A 14,155-nucleotide genomic window follows, 5' to 3' on the forward strand; every position below is an offset into this window, starting at 1 on the left:
TGGGCCCTGAGAGAGGCCCAGAAGTTTAGATTTTATTCCGGGTATAACCGACTCCCAATCAGAACAGCAAAAAGATTGCCCCCTTCAAGCCTGCATCCTGGGAGCAGCATGTCCAAGGGAGATGGGCCAAAGTAGAGTTGGGGACTCCAGGTACAGTTTCAGACACTGCCTTCTGCCCACCCCGAATGTTTCTCCTAACCATGGCCTCTTGGCATCTTTTGGCAGCTGCCAGCCTACAAACCCGTCTTACCAGTTCTAGGGCAGCCAGCCATCCTTTATGAATGCCTGAACCTCCAGCCCCTTTTCTGGGAGTGGCCTCCGGGGAGTTGCCTAGTTGGGTGCTTACAGTCCTGGCCTGGGGAGACCACACTGCACAAAGAAGCCATAGCCTGTCCAGGGCTGCACAGAACCACCCTCAGGTAACACAGGCCCTTTGTAAGGAAGTCAAGTCCCTCCCAAGATGGACTTTTCACATCCCCCAACCTGGGAGCCTCGGGCCTGAAAGCCTAGCTGGAATTTTCCCTCCAGGTTAGTTATCACCTCTTTGCTGCTGCAGCCTGCCACCCTGCTGTCTGTCCTTCCCCAGTCTTTACAGAAAGGGGAAGTGAGTGTGACTGGTCCTGTGATTCCTGCCTGATGTTTCCAGCAGGCTCCCTGACTCCCCCCACTACTACCCTGGAATTAGCCAGTGAGCAGGAAGGATGCAGTAGTCAGGCCTGCACTCAGATGTCCCAGTAACCCTAAGCTACAGACCTACAAGGGGAGAGGGAGCTAGGAGGCAGACTCTCCACACTCACAGCTCATGAAGCTGTCATTCCTAGGCCTGTGTGCAGTTTTCATACTCGGGAAGATGGAGCTAATAACTTCATGGTTTAAGCATTTGGGTAAGATGGCCTTTTCAAAACAGCTTTGCTAGGCAGAATAAAAAATGCCCAGCTCCCTGTTTTAAAATGCATTGTCTTTCTTTAAAAATATATTATTTAGATTTATTTATTTTTATTTTATGTGTATGGTTGTTTTGCCTGTGTATTTATATACCATGCCCATACGTGCATGTATGTGTGCCTATGTGTCTGTGTGTATGATGTTCAGGAGGCCAGAAGAGGGAGTCAGATTCCCTGAAACCAGAGTTATAGACAGTTGTTAGCCACCATGTGGGTACTGGGAATCAAACCCAGGTCCTCCGGAAGGGCAGTAAGTTCCTTTAAGGACCCAGTCATCTCTCTGGCCCCCAACATGTATTTTTCTTAATTACATAAGATGCAGATACATACTTTGCCATATTTTCTTCAGAATGTTTTTGGAGGGAGGGGGAAGGCACTCCATCCAAGCAAGCATGCCAGAGGGGCTGCAGCTTGGGAGCAGAGGCAACACCAGATGAGCATCCAGTTGGTGACTGCTGTGTGCCTGTCTGGACCTCCTTTGCGATACTGATGCTTTTCCCTATTGCAGCAGGAGGACAGGGGCTGAGACAAAGCATCAAGAGCAGCATGTGACGGGAACCAGGTGAAGTGGAGCATGGAAAATCCTTCCTGACCTAGGCTTCATCTAATAACCAGAGCAGGTTTGCAATAGGACAAGTGAGCGTTATCTTAAGTGTCCAGGGTCTTGTGCCACATGAGCCATCACTTTGGGGACACTTTTCTCAGCTTACCAACCTACTCCCACTCTTGGGAATGCTTTTCTTTTCTTAATAAGCTGCTTCTAGTTCTAGTTCTAACTGTGCATCCCTGGGAACTAAGCCCTGGGATGCGGGAGCCTGAAATCCAGGGCCCTTTGAACTCAGATCTGCAGGCCTGCATTCCTAGGCATGCTGTTCCCAACATGCTGGCTTTTTGTTTTCTCTTTTCCATTTCCCCTCCTCCTGACAACTGCTGGAAATTTTTAGCTTGCCTGCCCTGTTGTTTCACTCTCAAATTTTAATTAAATTGTCCTTAAGCTTTATCTTGAGTCCGTTTTAAAGTGAGACTCCCAAAGAGGGAACCCCAGTATTTTTGGTAATACCCACTGGACCCAAGTACTGCCGAGGAGAGCTGCCTCCAAACCTTGCACAGCACAAGCACAGCAGCCTTGGAATCCTCCAGGAAGCATCCCTCTAGGTCCTTCCCTCCCCAGGAGCCAGCTTCCTGCCCACATCCCTTGTCTCGGGGCATCCACTGGCCCCATGTGGCTCCTGGTCCACACCCTAAGCATTTCTATGAATCTGGGCTTTGTTGGATGTTTGTCCGTGGGGTGTGAGTCCCAAAGGCAAACAAAGCTGGGCATCCATGCCGCCGATGTCCTTGCTAGCTTTGTGTCCTGGGCCTCGGGCCTCCACTGAAACCTCCAGTGTCACAAGGCCCTGAGATGAAGTTGAGACAGGTCTTGAAGGACAGGCGAAAACACTGAACCTCTCAGAGGAGGAAGCCTGTAGAAGAAGCCTGAAGCACCCTGTGGGTGAGGCTGAATGGGGGCCGAGAATCTCAATGCCTCACAAGGCAGTTTTCCCAGCTGGGCCTGGAATGAGGTCCACAGTGCCCCTCGAAATATAGCAGTCACTGATGTCACCCAATCTTGGGGATCTCCACAGACCATGCACATACCAGAGCAATGGCTTTGAAAACGAGAATCATCTCAGGCAGCATTCTTTCTGAGGTAAAGAGGACACCAGGGAGCCTAAAGCCTAACAAATAGAGTGCATCCCGCAATTCCAGAGAGCCCCCTGTGGGGGTGGAGGGAAGAGTCCTAGGAGAAGCAGCATCCCCTTTCTTCCCTGTCTCGAGAAACAAGCCTGGCATCTGTCCTTGACAAAGCCTCCTGTCCTCAGAGATAACAGGGTTGTGACTGCTGGTGACAGCTGCTCACTCGCCTTTCCAGAGAGGAAGCTGACCCTGGGGCTGTAAAACAATGATAGAAACTGAGAGACCTTTCGTCCCTGTTCCCCCTTTCCTGTTTGTATTCCATCACACAGACTGCATAGCGCACGCACAGCAGACGTGGAGAGAGGACAGGCAGCCCCTGTGAAGAGCTGGCAAGTGTTCTGGATACAGCATGGCTGGCTGGTGGACAGGGAATGATCCAGAAAATGTGCATTTAAACAATCCAACGCTCCCCTTCCTATGAGCTGACAGTTGCGCAAAATGGAGCAAACAACACTTCATTCCACCCTTCCTTCTCAGGGGCTGATAAGACGTGGACTGGCCAGGTGAGAGTGGTTTTGGAGGCAAGGGAATTATTAGCAGCAACTGTAACTGTAGCACAGACCCCACCCCCACCCCCACCCCTCCCCAGAGGATCATCTGAGGTCTGGGAGAATGTAAAACCTCCAAGCAAGATTCTTCCAGAAACTCACCAGCTAGTGGCCCATTTCAGCTGCTGCAGTGAAACGATGTTTCTCTAATGCAGTGTCAGAGAAGTCTGTCCAAGTTACTGGTGACCTTACACAGATACAGATGTTTTAAACAACAGGAATCAATAGGGGAGAAAAAGGGAGGGAGGATGAGAAGGAAGGGAGGAAGGAAGGAAGGAAATAGGAAAGCGTTTTATCAGTAATCAGCTATACAAGGATCAAAATCAATTTTCACAGTGATAAGGATACCAGCTTGCCTAGGACTTTGACTCAAAGCCCTCACTCATTCCCCAAATCAGTCTTTTGCCTTCCGTATTGAGCAGCTCTCAAGGACATCACTTTTTCTGCTGGAAGATCCATTAGCCTCACAGGGAGTGTTCTAAGTTCTGAGGGTGGGTGTGCTAGAACCATCTCAGTCCAGGCTGCTGCCTGTCACCTGCTTCTTGGTCTGTAGAGGAAGGGTACTTGGATTTCAGCTGGGCACCCCCCTCCCCTTTCAGCAGACACAGCACTGAGCATGTGGGGAAGGCACCCCTGTGAGTAACAATAAGCAGATATGCTAGTCTTTGTCCTTGATGCCTGGCACAGAATTCCCAAGCTCATAATTTCCAGAACAATAGAGAGGCATCTTCTGCCCTGACATGTCACCTTTGACCCAATTCCTGGCATGGGATTCCTAACTTTTGCCTAGGATGCCCTGGGCGATAAAAGAATCTTTTGTCAGGGACTGTTTTCTGGGGGGCTGATTGGGGCTGGTCATCAGCTGAGAACTTTCACCCTCTCCCTACATCCTCTGGCAAGTGAAGGGGACTGGAAACTGGCCTAGTAACTGATCGCAACTATGTGACAGAGCCTCTACGAAACAAAAGCCCTCAACTGTGGGGCTTGAGGTGCATCCGTGTTGGTAAACAAAGACACCTGTACATCCTGGGAGCGTGCTCCCAATGGGGCACGGAACCTCCGCACACCTTTCTTTCATGTCCTGCCTTGTACCTCTCTTCAGTTTGGCTCTTCCTGAGTTGTATCTTTTTGTAATAAGTGGGTGAGTCAATAAAGTGTTTCTGTGACCTCTGTGAAGAGTTCTAGCAAGAGACGGATCCCAAAAGAACTGTGGGAGCCTTGGATTTGCAGCCAAATCAAACAGAGGGTAAGAGTGGCCTGGACCAGTGCTTCTACCTGACTCTAAAGGAGAAAGCAGTCTTGCAAAACTGCAATCTTTCTTGTTTATATTTTATTTTATGTTTGTTATTGTTGTTTTTGAGATGGTATCAGGTAGTCTAGGCTGGCTTTGAACTTGTTATGTAACCAACGTTAACCTTAAACGCATGATCCCCTTTCCACTATTTCCCAAGTGCTTAGGACACAGACTATGCACCAGCCCACCTGGTGAAGCTGAGTTCTGCACCTGTAGGATCTGATGCCATCTCCAGGTGGATGGAGTCAGAACTGAATTACTTGGTCAAAGAGGATTGATGAATGTGGGGAAACCGCACCTGGTCACAAAGAATCCTGTGTTGTGGAGCACAGGGGACAAAAGCAGATTTGATGTCCCCTATCTCTCAGACATTCTGCTGGTGGCCTTTAGACCTGTGGCTAAGAAACATCTGTCAGGGGACCTGGAAGCCATATTCTATCAAACATTACCTAAAAGGGTATGTCCAGTACAGGAGCCACCAGCCACATGTGGCTGGCAATCACTTGACACACAGCCATTGGACTTGCGAAGATGTGAACTAAAGAGTGTAAAGTAGCTCCTTAAGAATGCTTTTCAGCACTGATTACATGTTAAACTAGTAACATTCTTCTTTTACTGGTTAAATACATTGTTTAAATTCTTTCTTATTGTGGCATAATACATGTATCCTAAGCCTACCATCTTTTCAAAAATTCATTTTAGTTTTAATTTGGGGGTGGGGTATGTGCATGTGAGTGCAGGTGGCTGTGGAGGCAGAAAGAGAGTATCAGATCCCTTGGAGTTACAGGTGGCTGTAAGCCATCTGACACAGGACTGGAAACTGAACTCAAAACTTCTGCTTTACCATCTTCAAGAATCAGGGCAGAGCTGTTTGGTGTACACCCACTGTTACACTACCATCACGGCCAGCCAACCACAGAACTTCCAAAATCAAATCTCTGTACCCTAATAAGCAACAAGTCACACACACACACACACACACACACACACACACACACACGCACGCACGCACGCACGCACGCACGCACGCACGCACGCACACACACACCTTTTTCATTTTTAGTTTTGAGATAGGGTCTTACTTAACCCAGGCTGATCTCAAACACACTATGTAGCTAAGGATTACTTTGAACTCCTGATTCCTCTACCACTAAAGTATTGGCATTACAAGAATTAATTTATGTGGTATTGGGGATGGAACCCACAGCCTCATTCAGGCTAAGCAAGGGTTATACCAACTGAGCTATATACCTCCAGCCCAACCCATTTCATCCTCGTCCTTGGCAGCTGCCATTCTACTGTCTGTCTCTATGAACTTGAGTATTCTAGTGTAGTATCTAACATAAATGGAAAAATAAAATATCTGCCCTCTTGTGAGCAGCTTATTTCTCTTAGCACAATGTCCTGGAGATTCATCCAAGCTGTAGCCTGTGTCAGAATGTCCTTCTATTTTTCAGGCTCAGGAATACTCTTCTGTGTGTGCAGATCACACTTTTTATCCATCCCTCTGCTAGTGACACTTGGGTTTCTTTCACCTCTTGGCACCTCATAGTGCATGTGCTGCTGTGAGCATGAGTGTGGAAATCCAGCTTTCATTTCCTTGGGGGTGTGCCCATCAGGAGAAATGACAGATTGTTCATTTGCTCACTCTCCCCTTAACATCTGAGAAGCCACAGTTCTCTCTTCCACAGTGGCTGCTTCACTCTACCCACCAGCAAAGGGCAAGGATTATCATCCTTCCATACATGCACTGGGGTCTCCCTAGGGTCATCCTATTGAATGTGAAATCCATATCTCATGGTGGCTTTGGGGTCACTTTCCTGGTTGCAGGTGACTGTTCAAATGCCCTCCTTTCACATTTGTTGTGTTTGTTTGCTTTTCTAAGTGGCATCTTATGTAGCCTGACTGTTCTCAAACTAGCTATAAACCAAGGCTGGCTTTGAACTTGTCTCCATCTTTCAAGCACTGGGTTACAAGTGTCTGCCACCATCCATGGCTCTCTGTTCACATTTTAAAATGTAGTATTAGAATATATGTAAGTGACACTGTGGTTCACAGTTAATTTCTACGACACAGCTTGAATTAGGAGTGAACAAAATCATGACTATTGTCACACACCAATGTTTTGACAGCAGAAGAGACCCTGAAGGTTAATTAGTTGGTCAGTTGCTCAGCAGGTTAGGTAGCCAGTTCATTTATTTGTTGTTTGCTTGTTTGTTTGTTTGTTTTGAGACAGGGTCTCACTCTGGATTCCAGGCTAGCTTTGAATTCTCAATCCTCTTGCCTCTCTACCCTTCAAGTGCTTGACTGAATGTCTACACCACCACCCATGGCCTTAAACCTAACATTCAAATTTAGAAATTCAGCTCCAACTGATGATCTCTAGGTTTCTTTCCAGAGGTGCTATTTTATAACTTCTTTCATCTGTCTGTTCTAAGTGCCTAGAGAATGATGCCACCATAAAGGGCTGCATCTTCCTGCATCAATTAACATTCAAACCGTTTGTCCACAGGCATGCCCGCAGCTACTCTCTCCAGTGATGCTCTCTTCTCCATTTTGGCAAGTAGACATTTAAAACTCACCATCACAAACTCCAAAGATGGGGAGTATAAAACATGGTCCTCTAGAAACTTCAGAACTATACATATACCTTCCAATGACAAGAGAGAACCATTCTTTCCAGGAGAGCCTGGGAGTCTGTGGTAATATATTATTTATGATTTATTAAAGCTTGCCTGAAGATCAGAAAAGCAAAGCAACAGGTCACTAGCTCTTCTCTACCTCAGAATGAAAGGTGATCCTGGCTCCACCAAACCTCAGACTGTAACCTTTCCTCAGTATGGCTGGAGAATCCAGAGACTTCAATATCTTCTGAACCTCGATGTGGCTGGAGAATGAAAGCCTGATACTGACTACTGAACACCCTGCTCCTATCCTTTATACCCCTCTAGCGCTGGGATTAAAGGCGTGTGATCCCAGGTGCTGAGATCATCTTTATATGAGCTGTTTATCTTTAGGACTGGTTCAATCTTGTGTAGGTCTTGGTGGCCTTGGACTCACAGAGATCTGTCTACCTCTTAATTTTGAGTCCTAGGATTCAAGGTGTGTACCACCACTGCTTGATCTCTATGCTTGAGGCTGACTTTGCTTTGTGAATCCTCAGACAAGCTTTAAGGAATCATAAATAATATATCACTACGAGTGTCATCAAAATGTCTCTCCTTGCTCTTTGGTTTGGAGATTTCGAGTTTTCTCCATGGAACTGTGTGTATTTCTTGAATTCTCCAACCTTACCCCATCTCACCACCTTGTCTACTAACAGTTCTAAGAGTCTGATAAGTTGCAAATAGGTAGAATAGGGCAGTCATCTCTAAGCAGTTACAAGAAGGGTTGGCTCATAAATATACTACCTTTCATGAGTTTCCCTGTTGTCCCCAGTGGATCAGCATCACTGGTCCAGACTTCTTTACAACATACTAAAGATCCCACAGAGTCATGGTCCACCCCATTGTGTGACATGATTCCGGGGGAGACATGAACAAATATCTACTTACCCTAGGCAGAGAGTCAACAGACCAAAGTATGTATATACCACCAAAATCCAACGTGGTGAACCAATGAGTTTTACTGGGATTCCTCATAGGAGTATGGATGAACAGAAATGACACAAAGACAACTGCATCACTAAAGCCCACCCCAGCATGGGTGGCAGTTCACGAAAGCTAGAAACCTGGATCCCACTGCACAGCCTGCAGGCAGCTCAACAGGTCGAAAACTGTCCTTTCCAGGCAGGGAAGTTGCTTTGAGTGACTCCCAGGCATCTCAGTTTGTCTGAGAGTGCCCCTCAGCAGTCCTTATAGCTAATATGAACTTGGGGAGGGAAGGATCTAGTGAATCTGGTTTCACTGAAGTTGTTGAGTTGCTTCTTCTCTTGGGTTTAAGGAATTTCCCTACAGGGTGGCATGCTCTGCCCATCCCTTAGCCTACCCTATTGTTTTAACTCTGGTTGAACATCCCATGTCTTACTGAGCTTCCTTCTAAACTGGAAGGTTTTAGTCTTGGAGGAAACTGCTGCAGAACACCTTCAAGGAAAGGCTAAAGTTTCCAGTAACAGAAAGCCTTCAAAGGTCATGCCTGTGACTTAATTATTAGCTTGTTTCATCTGTTTGTTTAGTGGTAGCTGGAATAGAACTGAAACCTTGTGCATGCTAAGCAACTGCTTGACCATTCAGCAATAGTTACAGCATCAGCCCATCTGGAATTTGGGGAGGAAAAAGAGGAGAACTGTTGATATGGTGCAAAAGGATGCTGATGATGGAGTTCAAGGCAGGGCAGGGGAGGAAGAAGAGGAGAACAATTGATGCGGTTTGAAAGGAAAACAACGGTGATGTTTTAATGCCACATCACAAATGAAGCGGTCCCAAGAACTGGGAATCAAATTTTAAACGTAGAGCCTAGAAGACACTGGGAAAACATTCACCATGGCTTCTGTGAGAGATGGTTTACAGAAACATTCATTTTAATCTAGATTCGTGTAACACAGGGAGTACTGTATCTTAGAAATAAGGACAAGTCAATAATTTCCTTTTAACGTAAACTTTCAACCCATTAATTTCTCTATAATAAAGTCAGCTAATCTCCCCTGTGTCAGTTCCTTCATCTGAGGGGTTAATTAGAAGGGTTAATTTGTCATGTGTGGTTTGGGGGTTGCTGTAGCACCTTCTGAAATGACAGATATGTGGACACTTCAAAAAGGTAAGAATAATAAAAACAAGCATTATAAGCATAGAGCCATCCATCATTGTCTATGACAACTGAATCCAGGACCCCCCACAGACAGAATGTCTCTTCCATAAAAGGTGAAAATTTACATAAAGCATAGTCACACCCTTCACATCATTTCTATATTACTTTAAGACACTTAACACAATATAAATGAAACGTATATTGTTGTTACACTGTTAGTCATTATTTTGGAATAATGACCCTCCCAATGTCTTTACATGTTTAGTACAGATGTTTAACAGTTAAACAGATTTTAAAATGAGCACCCGTGGGTAGGCTGACTGTAAATGTAGTTCACTATGCTAGGTTACACGGGGGTGAATGGGGCAACTTTAGTTTTCATTAATGAAAGGGGAATCTGTACGGGCAACGGCAAGACAGAAGAAGCGCAAGGTTTCCACAGATTGGCCAACTGGCTTTCACCATCCTTCAGTAGCTTGATTTGAAAAGTTGTGGTGTGATATGTGTCACATAGTTCATAAACCATTCACAAACACTGAAAGAAAAAGGCTAAACCAGGCTCAGGAAGTGGTAACTAAGAGAAAAAGAAAACAACCCTGAACACAGCACTGGGAGCTCTGGGGCTCTGTGATTGTGTGTGCAAAAGTTTCCTGCAACCAGGAGCCAGGTTCCTGGAGAGGAAAGGTGTGTGTGTGTGTGTGTGTGTGTGTGTGTGTGTGTGTGTGTGTGTGTGTGTGTGTGTGTGTGGAATCTTAGGATGGTCTTTCTCCACCCAGTAGTTATACTGCAGGTATTACAGATCTCAGAAATCTTCAACCTTTGTCTCCAACTTAATCTAAATTATGGAGGCGAGAGTACCTGGGGATCGAGAGGCCCAGTTTTCTGGCTGCAAGGCATCTCAGCCCACAGCAGGTGTGGCAGCCACTCGGGTTATTTGTTTTTCCAGGTCAGGTTGGCATATTTCTAGCCTAGAGCTCTGAGCAAATGTTTAAATTTCATTTTCAATCATCTGGTGTTCAGTGCCCCAGCATCAAAGACAGGCCCCTGCACGCTGCCCTTCTAGATCCTGGTCTTCACCCCAGGGCTGCTGGGAATACACGAGATGGGAGGAGAGAAGGGGTGATCTGGGCAGGTGCTGTACGGTGTCTCCACATCTTCCTAGGACCCACTTCTCTGGCGCATCTTATCCTCCTCACTCCCTTTTCTGAGGGCTTGCTTTGTTTACGAAGACGCTATCAGTCTCTTTGCAGTTGCTATGGCAACCACCAGGGGTCAGTTTATAAAAGGGGAGGAAGTCCACTTTTGGGGAGGCAGCTTTCCAGCTCCCGTGCAAAGCCCAGCAGAAAACAAAAGCCCAAATACCCCGGAGGAAACACAAGGAAAAGCTTTCTCTCAGCCCAAGCATCATGCTGGGCCTGAAACATCACCAATCACTGCCACATTTCCTCCTGCAGAAAGATCATTCCAGAACAGCTGGTGGGAGCAAGAAGGCCTCACCCCTGCATTCCCCAGATTGCTCTCTCTCTTCCTCCTTCTCCTCCTGCCCTTTGCCTTAATGGCCTGGAAGCATCTGTGTTTGAACTCTCTGGCAAGCAGTTGTGCCTGAACTGAGAACCAGAGGCTACAAATGCCATTACCTCCATCTTTCTCACAGCACACCATTGGAGCCACAGATGGTGTCAAGGTCTATCCTGGATCACCTGTGTCAGTTCAGAACACCATTGGAGCCACAGATGGTGTCAAGGTCTATCCTGGATCACCTGTGTCAGTTCAGAACCTTCTGGGGAACAAAGTCCCAGGATGCCCACCCAGCAAAAAAAGTTTTTAGCACTAATTTGCTTAACTGACCAGACTTATCGGATAAGAAGTAGAGAGGACCAACTAAGTTTGGTTTTCAGCCACACGACGGATGAAGGGAAATCTGAGCTGAGTTCATTTCAACAGTTTATTTGGACGGGGAAAAAAAAAAGGTTCTAGCTACAGGCTGATCTCTAGTGGGAAACTGATTCAGAATGTCCCCAACAGAGAGTTTTCCCAGACAGTATTCATAGCCAGAGAAAAGGAAGTGACCTACAGGAACAAGCTACTTAGCAGTAATCAGCATGGAACCCACCCCATGATGGTGTCTGGCAGTTCATAGCCTCTGGTTGGCTAGACTCCTTTACAGGATTATCAGAAAACAATCTCAGTTACAGGACAACTTGCTTTCACATCAACCTAGGTTCCAGTTCACCATATATGGAGACCATCTTGAGCCAAATTTTATCATGTAAGAGTGGAATCAGATTTAGGCCAAACTTATTCATTTAACACAATGAATGCATTTTTGTATGTATCCTATATAATATTTGTGACACACATGTGCGGAGACTATCCTATTGAACTCTAGTCTTTCTTCTTTACAACTACCAAATGCCAGGACACAACAGACAGAGAGGAAAGCAGAGATTACCTTTTGGGACATCCTAGCTCTTGCATTATCATGTTGACTATGAATGAGATGATTTACATACATGCAAATCACAAACCTTGTCACAGAAGAAGTTACTAACCTTTCTTCAGATCTTTGTAAACACCACACAAGTTGATTAAAAGTGTTTAAGACTAGTGTTTAAGACTACATCTTGTGACTTAATCAGTCCTTCCTCTTCACTAATAGTTTAAAAATCAGCTTTACCCCTGAATGTGGGTGTCAATGAGGAGGCCTAGGTAATCTATGGGGCCTTGGGTAGTATTTATCCCTGGCGTATAAATAGACTTTGAGTGCCCATGCCACAATATGGGAGGCTCTCCTCAGCCGGGACTCTTGTGGGAGGGCCTAGGCCCTGCCCTGGATGAAATGACAGTCACTGGAGATCCACCATGGAGGGCCTCATCCTCCCTGGGGATCAAAGTGGAGACTGAGGAAGTGGGGGCCTGGTGGGGAGGGTGGGAGAGGAGGGGAGAGAGAAGGAGAGGGAGCTGAGATTGACATGTGAAACAAGATTGTTTATAACTTAAATAAAGAAAATAATTTTAAAAATCAGCTGTTCTAAAGATAATGGAGTTTACTTTCCTTGACGGGAAAAATACTTTGATGGGCACAGGGTAAGGAATAAGTAGCCTTCTGAGCACGATATTAGGAAAGTCTGAGTGGTGTACAGAGCCCTGTGGAGCCGGCATGGTATCTGTATCCTTTCAGTTCTAATGTGGCATCCAAGCATGCATGAGATGTAGAGAAGGACATTAGCATCTTCCAGAGCTTCTCAGACCCTCCCTACCTTCTTTTCCTAAAATTGTAAAATAGTAAAGACTATTTTATTTCATTTTTGTATATATCTGTATGTGGATATGTGCAGGCGAGTACAGTACCTATAGAGGCCAGAAGAGGGCATCTGACCCCTGGAGCTGGAGCTGGAGGAGGGTGTCAGCTGCCTGACATGGGGCTGGGAACTGAACTCAGGTCCTCTGAAGAGCAGCGAGTGGTCTCCACCACTGAGCCATCTCTCCAATCCAGCTTCCCCTTTTCTTCAGGTTTATTTTTATTTTGCTTTATTTTGTGTGTTTCTGAGAGAGAAATAGTATCTCACTATGTACCCCAGACTGGCCTTGAAATTCACTATGTGGCCCAGGTCGGCCTCAAACTCATGATTATTTTGCTTCTGTGTCATCAGACCTGCCTTCTCTTCCTTATGTTAAGAAACTTTGCCTGCTTATTCACTGACTCAGTGGAATTGTGAAGACTTCAAAACCTAAATCATTGGCCGCACTGCAGTGCATCTGTTTTGAACCCAAATCCACACAATTAAGGCAGAGAAATCAAAACATGTGCTGGGAGCACAGCTCAGTGCTACAGTGTGTACTTGGGATCAGTGCTCTGTACCTAGGTAAGAAAACAGAAACCAAGAAGCACAAGGGAACATGGAACAAAGCAAAAGGCAGCAAAAATCCATCCGATCAGCCTCCCTCACTCCCCAGCCCCAGGCCAGCCCACCCCCACCCACTTGGAGCTCATACTGCAAGGGTTCTCACAGCTCTAAGGCAAGGCAGGTAATTAAAGGAAAACTGTCAAGATAAACATCATGTACAATCAAAACATTCCCACCCGATACTAGCTCTAAAAATGTCAATAAACTTTTCACCAAGAAAACAAGGGGTGTTATCTTAGAAGCTGGGGCTGTGGGTTCGAATTTCATCTACCTGACCCTGTTAAAGTACACAGGCTCTTTAGTTTCTCTGTGAACAAAATGTAACTGCTGTGTTCGCACTGTCGAGGGCTCCCTGCCCCAACTGAGGGGTGCTGTGAGCGCATCTGTAAATCACACGGAGCTGCTCAGACAAAGGGCAGGGAAGTATGAAATGAGATTATTTGTGCTATTCACTTCGAGAACAAACAGCATGATTCAGGAGCTGGAATCAGTTTAGTTTGGTCAAAATCAGTTTGAAAGAATTTATTTCTTAAATTCTACTTTCATTTTTTTAAAACAAGCAATTTAAAAAAAAAAAAAGCATTTGTTAATAAACCCTCTATCTGAAGCTCAAGCTGTCAGACAGTGTCTATTTAACACCATCCAACAGCTGTTAAATGGGATAATCACCTGTTTATCCTCGTGTCACTAATTCAAATGCTAATTGCACTCCAGACTCCTGGCTTAGTCTCAAGCCAGACCAGGTGTGCTGCTCTGGGAGAGGCTGCTACAGGGTCATGGGCCTCCATGGATTCATTTCCAGTGACCAGATAAAACAGGGCAGTACACACACACACACACACACACACACACACACACACAAGCTCATTACTGTGAAAAATTTGACATGACCTAAATATCAAATCACACTGGTGTAAACAACCACGGAATGTAGCATTTTGCAACCATTATAAGGATGTTTATGAATATGATTAAATG

The 14,155-nt window shown here is 45.7% G+C and overlaps 1 long non-coding RNA gene across 3 annotated transcripts; it reads left to right on the top strand.

Moving 5' to 3' along the window:
- The first annotated feature begins 342 nt into the window (after positions 1-342).
- On the top strand, positions 343-9,168 carry LOC121143609. Of its 3 annotated transcripts, XR_005880866.1 has the most exons (5): positions 343-528; positions 1,453-1,564; positions 2,951-3,184; positions 7,036-7,225; positions 7,310-9,168. It is a non-coding gene; the product is annotated as an uncharacterized LOC121143609 (long non-coding RNA). The 3 variants fall into 3 exon arrangements; XR_005880864.1 differs by having other exon boundaries at positions 7,036-9,168; XR_005880865.1 differs by having other exon boundaries at positions 1,453-1,506; positions 7,036-9,168.
- Positions 9,169-14,155: the final 4,987 nt, after the last annotated feature.

Source organism: Mesocricetus auratus, unplaced genomic scaffold (genome assembly GCF_017639785.1).
Source record: "Mesocricetus auratus isolate SY011 unplaced genomic scaffold, BCM_Maur_2.0 Super-Scaffold_100013, whole genome shotgun sequence".
Classification (NCBI taxonomy): Eukaryota; Metazoa; Chordata; class Mammalia; order Rodentia; family Cricetidae; genus Mesocricetus; species Mesocricetus auratus.